Genomic DNA, 6,703 nt, shown 5'->3' on the forward strand with positions numbered 1-6,703 from the left:
TTATCTGTGAGTGGAAATTGGTGTCACTTGGAAATAAATCGCTGGGTGGAAATTATTACTTTTGGAAGTTAATCGCTGTTGGAAACTGCCTTCACTGTTGGAAATAACTGCTGGTGGAAACTTGGAAATTATCGTTTCCTGGAAATTATTGTGACTTGGAAATATAATTGCTGGGTGCAAAATATCGTCAATTGGAATTTATACATGTGAACTCGGAAATTAATCGCCGACGAAATTAAATCACCGGTAGAAGGAAATAAATCACCGTCTTCAACAAGGAAATTAATCTCCAAGGAAGTTCATCGCCGGTAGAAGGCAATAAATCACCAGTACAAGGCAGTTAATCACCGGTATAGGGAAATAAATTACCGGTCGAGGGAAATAAATCACCGACTCCAGAATTTAATCTCCGGGGACGTTTCATCGCCAGTCAGAAATTATTATCGCTGGAGAGAGATTGGCAGGGAGTCCGGGGCGCGTCTTCGGCATTTCTCAGCATTCCTTAAGATTTACGGGTCGCCATCTTGGATTTCAGTGGCTGATGTGTGGGGCTTGGAGATTTCTCTGACTCCTACCACAACTACCACCACCACTACTACTTCTACCACAACTACTACCATACCACTACTACGACTACTACTACTGCTACTACTGCTCCTACCACAACTACCAGCATCGACAGGGACCGCAGCTATTACGGACATTACTGCCTACCACTACTACCAACATCGATATCTGCCACAACTACTACCAACATCGCTAGCTAAGGTACTACAATTATCGTCCTCGCCATCTACCAGAACTACCAATATCACAAGCTACCACTACTGCCACAACTTGGACCATCTCGACTGCAACTGCCACCATAACCACCACACCGACTACCACCATCGCTACCACAATCGCTACCACGACTACCACCATCGCCTCGCCCTCACAGTCGCCTGATCATTATGGTAAGGAAAAGTTTTGATTTTTCTTATTTTCTTGGTTTATTTGCTCTCTCTGTCTCTCTCTCTCTCTCTCTCTCTCTCTCTCTCTCTCTCTCTCTCTCTCTCTCTCTCTCTCTCATATTCCGGGTATGAATCTTGGCTGACAGTAAGAGAGGAAGGGGAGGGGGAGGAGAAAAAGAGTGGGTAAGGATAGAGAGAGAGGCGCAGCAGTAGGACACAAAGATGAAGCATGTGTCAGAGTATTATCACAGAAAAATATCTTGACTTTGCCACGCCAGTCATGCACCGTGCCTCACCAGCCAAATAAATTCACATGCACGAACCCTACTCACTTTCGTACGTGCGTGTGTCGTGGCGTCATCCTTAGCTAATCTTTTGATGCGTAACTTCTCCCGATGCGTAATTTGGAGTTAGGTTAGTTTTTAGGACCTTAGTTATTGTGTTGGCGCTTGTAACATTTCGTGTGAGTGATAAATTCATACTGGTACTTAGATACATACATACCGGTACATACATAGATCACACACACACACACATAGATATACAGGTAGATAGATAAATATGATCAGATAAAACGTCTCCTTGCTTCATAAATTCTGATATACGACTGGGCAACATAGATATAACTCTTTTATTTTTGCCTTAACTTAGCCCAGATTTTAGTCCGTTTGCAGTTTATTTCACGTAGCATAGTGACAGAAAGTGCCACTACCGCAGCTCTACGTTCATCTCATAGCACTTCTTCGTGACTATCATATTCTTGTGTTAGTCTATTATCTGTTGTCTAAGATAGAGTGATGGCAGTCTTCGTCCAAGTTTGAGAAATAGTATACCGTGGCATATGTGTCTGTCTTGGGTAACTTCTTTTTTTCTGTGTATGTAACTTCACATGTACGCAAGGGCATGTGTACGTAACGCTGTGTGTACGTAATTCCCTGTGTACGGAAAGGACGGGACGTGATCAGAATTTTCAGTCAGATTAGTCGGCAGCTCCTTCTTCTCCTTTCCTCCACTTTTCTCCTATTTTCTTTCTCTCCTTTCTTCGCTTTTGTCTCCTTTTCCTTCCTACTTTTCCTTCTTTTGCCCTCCCCCTTTTCCCATCCTCCTCCTCTTGTTTCATTGTCCCTTACTATCCTATATTATCTTTTCATCCTATCCTATCCTGTCTTGTCCTATCCTATCCTATCCTTTCCTGTTCTATCCTACCCCATCTTATCCTCTCCTCTCCTTTCTTTTCCTTTCCTTTCCCATCCTGTCCTATCCTCTCTTATCCTGTCCTTCCGTATCCTACCCAATCTTCTGTCTTATCAGTCTTCTTTCCTATCTCCCTCTTTCTTAATTCTCTCACCTTTCAGTTTCTCATCCATCTTTCTCTGATTTCCTCTCTTATCTCTCTCTCCCTCTTCCTCCCTCCACCCTCACATTCCTCCATCTCTTTCCTTATCTCCCTCCACTCCCTTTCATCTCCCCGCACCTCCTCTCCCTCCTCATATTCTCCTCCTTCCCTCCTCTCTCCATCATTCTTTATCTCGCCCTCCTTCATCTCCTCATATTTCCTTCCCCCCTCCTTCTTTTCCTATCCTTCGCATTTTTTTTTTTTTACCTCATTTTTCTTCTCGGCCTCCCCCCCTTCTCTCTCTCTCTCTCTCTCTCTCTCTCTCTCTCTCTCTCTCTCTCTCTCTCTCTCTCTCTCTCTTTCCAGGCAACGGAGAGATCAAACTTCCTTTATGAAGTTAGGAAACCTTATTCCATCTCTCGCTTCGTAAATAAAGGGACGATGAAAAAAGTTAGAGGGAGGGGATGTAACGAGAGAGAGAGAGAGAGAGAGAGGAATGCTTTAGGTAACAGGTGTAGAGTGGGAGGGAGGGAGGAAAGGAAGAGGGTGGAGGTGACACTACATGACCTTGTTGGGTACAGGTGCTATTTCCGGGTCGCCATGCTTATAGCCTATACACGGTCTTTATTATTATTAGCTATCATTATTATTATTATTATTTTATTATTATTACTACTACTACTACTACTACCGGGTACTACTTTTGCTACTACTACTACTTCGGTACTACTACTACTACTACTACTACTACCGATACTAGGCCTACTACTACTACTTCCGGTACTGCTGCTATTACTACGGGCATTACTCCTGCTACTACTAGTACCTCTGTTGGTACTGCTGCTGCTACTACCGGCATTACTACTACTACTATATACATTTTTTTCTTTTTTTACTGAGGGAGTTCGGTTTATCGTTCTTTATTCGCATCCTGTGATACAATTGCGAAGTTTAATATCCCTCCACTTTTTGGTCGAATAATTAAGGAACTCCTACGCATTACTCTGAGAAAATTGATAGGGTCCTTTGTTAACAGCTCTGGGTTCCGTAAATCATCGCTCACCGCCTCACTATTTATCGTGCTGAAGCGACTCTATGTGTTCGCAATACTACATTGCGAATTGTTGTGCGAACAGGTAGCCCAATAGCATCAAGGGGCTTTGCGATATAAGGGCTAGTACTGGGTAGGTCAAGTAGCCTAAATTAATATAGTCCTGTAGCTTTATTTATTTTGTGTAGGCCTAGTCCTGTTACTTTGTCTGAAACGATGATGATGGGGAGGAGGAGGTGGAGGAGGAGGAAGAAGAAGGAGAAGGAAGAAGCTGATGATGATGAGGAGGAGTAGGAAGACGAAGACGAAAAAGGAAGAAACTGAAGATGATAATGAGGATGATGATGAGAAGAAGGAGGAAGAGGAGGAAGAAAAAAAAGAAGGAAGAAGGTGAAGATGATAATGATGATGATGATGATGATGATGATGAGAAGGAAGAGGAGGAACAAAAAAGAAGGAAGAAGCTGAAGATGATGATGATGATGGTGAGGAGGAGGACGAGGAGAAGGTTGACGATGACTGATGATGATGGTGGCGACGATGATGATGATGCTGATAATGATAAGAATATTGATGATGCTTTGCAACAAACTACCGATAAAGTCTTGGTATTTGCACTCAATTTTCGATAGAGGACCATTGTGTATAGTGTAAACATAGCCATCCCCCCCCCCCCCAAAAAAAAAGGAAACGCATGATTCTGTAAAATTTCGTTCCTATCATGGTGAAGTGTTTGGCTAATATCACAGTGTTTATTATTTTTTTTTCATTCCTTTTTTCTGTTTCGGTCCCTTCCCTTTCCCTTTTGATTATTTATTCCACCTTGCTTCGCTCCATTTCGATTTGTTTTCCATTCCACTCGTTTCGTTCTGTTCCCCTTCGGTCTTTTTCATATTGTTTCATTCCAGTGTTTCTCGTCTCCCCTTGGCCTTCCCGTCTCCACCCTGTTTCGTTCCCTCCCTCCCTTCCTCTATCCTCTTCCCTCTTCCTGCCCCCGACCCAACCCCTCTTCATTCCTCCCTTTTCTCCCCGCCTCACCGCCCTCTACTCCCTCTGCTCCCTGTTCTTCCAGCTCCTCCTGTTCCCCTTTCTTCCTTCTTCTCCCTTTGCTCTCTTTTTTCTTCTCATTGCATTTCTTCCTCTAGTATTTCCCTCCATTCCATCCTTCCACTCCTTCCTTCCGCTCCGTCCCTTCTGTTCCTTCCTTCCACTCCTTCCCTTCTATTCCTCCCTTCCACGCCTTCCCTTGCATTCCATCCTTCCACGCCTTCCCTTCCATTCCTTCCCTCCACGCCTTCCCTTCCATTCCTTCCTTCCACTCATTCCCTTCTATTCCTTCCTTCCACGCTTTCCTTTCCATTCCTTCCTTCCACTCCTTCACTTCCATTCCTTCCTTCTACGCTTTCCCTTCCATTCCTTCCTTGCACTCCTTCACTTCCATTCCTTCCTTCTATTCTTTCCCCTCCATTCCTTCCTTGCACTTCTTCCATTCCATTCCTTCCTTCCACTCCTTCCCTTCCATCCCATCCTTCCACGTTTTCCGTTCTGTTCCTTTCGTTTCTTCCTCCCCGTTTCCGTTCCCTGTTTCGCCCTGTTTCACCTTTTCTCCCTCCCGTCTTCCGTTTCATTCCAATCCTCCAAGACAGGACCCCTAATTAACAGGACAAAGGCGTGTGGTCAGCCGAGAGAGAGAGAGAGAGAGAGAGAGAGAGAGAGAGAGAGAGAGAGAGAGAGAGAGAGAGAGACAGACAGACAGACAGACAACAGACAGACACAAGATAATATATTAGTATTCTTTCTTACAACCTTCTCGCAAAGCAACAGTCACTTGAGGTCATGTTATGAGTTAGATGTGGAATTATATACAAGAACGCTGACTTGAGGGAGTTGTCTAGGATGCTGAGTCATGCCTACACCTGCTTGGAGTCGTAGTGTGTAGGTTAAATCGCAAGGTCATGGAGTAGAGAGGCATGACGGTGATTTCTACCTGGGAAATTCGTAGGGTTGATTTTTTTACTTTTTTTTTTTTTTTTAAGTACAACCCAGATGATGGAATGTAAAAGACAGCAAAACTTACCACAGGATATTGGTCTGGTTATGTGTGTGTGAGAGAGAGAGAGAGAGAGAGAGAGAGAGAGATTGACACTGATGAGAATACGTGGGTTCCGCTGGTCATATTGGACTTCTAGGTGACTAGTCTGTGCCTCTTCATGTAGCGAACAACACCTTGCAAAGAAAATGCAAGGTGGGCTAACGAGACTCCTGAATTGAAATAGCTACAAGATCTATGCCAAAAGCTAGAGAACACATAGATAAAGAAATAAGAAAATAAATAAAGGTTTGCTTCCACCTGGGCTATGCATTCCTTTTGGCAGGGTTCTTTTCCTTCATACTTGCCTCGCCTGGACTGGGTGGAGGAACAATGCTCTGTCTACTTTATCTTGGCTTAAAATTGCCATATCCATCAATAATGCTGCGGTGGAGCAAGAGGTTAACAATAGAATATGGTGCTAGTGACGAAGAAGTCCTGTGGGAGGGATGTAGAGCCGTAGTGGTGTATTTCTCTGCCACTGAGGTATAGCATGAGAGTAGCACTAGATTATGGCACTAGTCACGAAGAAGTGCCCTGGAAAGGATGTACTGCGGTAGTATTTTATTCTGTTATTTAGCTGCGAGACGAAAAATGACGAGACTCTCCACTAAGTAAAGTGAACGAACTGTAGGCTTAACGATAGTCCTTTTACTTCAAGCCGGCCCTGATTTTTGTCATTTTGCAGCTTATTCCGTGCTGCTGAATGACAGAAAAGACAGTGCTATGGCTTAATGTAATTGATCTAGCACTTCTTCGTGACGAGCATCTAATTCTAGTGCTATTTTACACTTGAGCATTGACGATGGAGAGAGGGAAATTTTAGGCCGTTAGAGGAAAAGGAGTATAAGAAGGGAATGTGGAATAGTGAAGAGGCATCAAGAGGCGAGGTGTGGCCGCCGGTGTGTGTAGTGTACAAGGCCAATGTACTGAGGCTGCCTTACCTGCCTTACCTTGCCTCACCTGCAGCCATTCTCACCCACCCAGGCGCCGTGGATGGAAGGGTGTGTGTGCCTCACCAGGGGCTCCCCACACCATTTCTTGGCCACTCCAAATACCGACCAGCACCATACCCTTTTCAAGTACCGTACCTCCCTCTTTGAAAGGCTTATCGTTCCTAGAACCATTGAAATGTACAGGTACCCAGGGAGCATGTATGTATAAATATGTATATATGTATGTAAACCCGGTGTGTGTGTGTGTGTGTGTGTGTGTGTGAGAGAGAGAGAGAGAGAGAGTAATGGTAGAAAAGTGTGTGTGTGTGTGTGAGAGAG

At 44.2% G+C, this 6,703-nt stretch overlaps 1 protein-coding gene across 1 annotated transcript in view; it reads left to right on the forward strand.

Annotated features, from left to right (window-relative positions):
- The first annotated feature begins 863 nt into the window (after positions 1-863).
- The window catches only part of spri (Src homology 2 domain-containing protein sprint), a 232,516-nt gene continuing 226,676 nt past the window's right edge, over positions 864-6,703 (forward strand). Inside the window, exon 1 of the mRNA XM_080283881.1 lies at positions 864-956. The gene's annotated coding sequence lies outside the window, so the exon portion shown is untranslated. The remainder of the gene's footprint in view (positions 957-6,703) is intronic.

The sequence above is a fragment of the Coenobita brevimanus genome, chromosome 13 (genome assembly GCF_032717465.1).
Source record: "Coenobita brevimanus isolate Jiangsu-jjx chromosome 13, ASM3271746v2, whole genome shotgun sequence".
Lineage (NCBI taxonomy): Eukaryota > Metazoa > Arthropoda > Malacostraca > Decapoda > Coenobitidae > Coenobita > Coenobita brevimanus.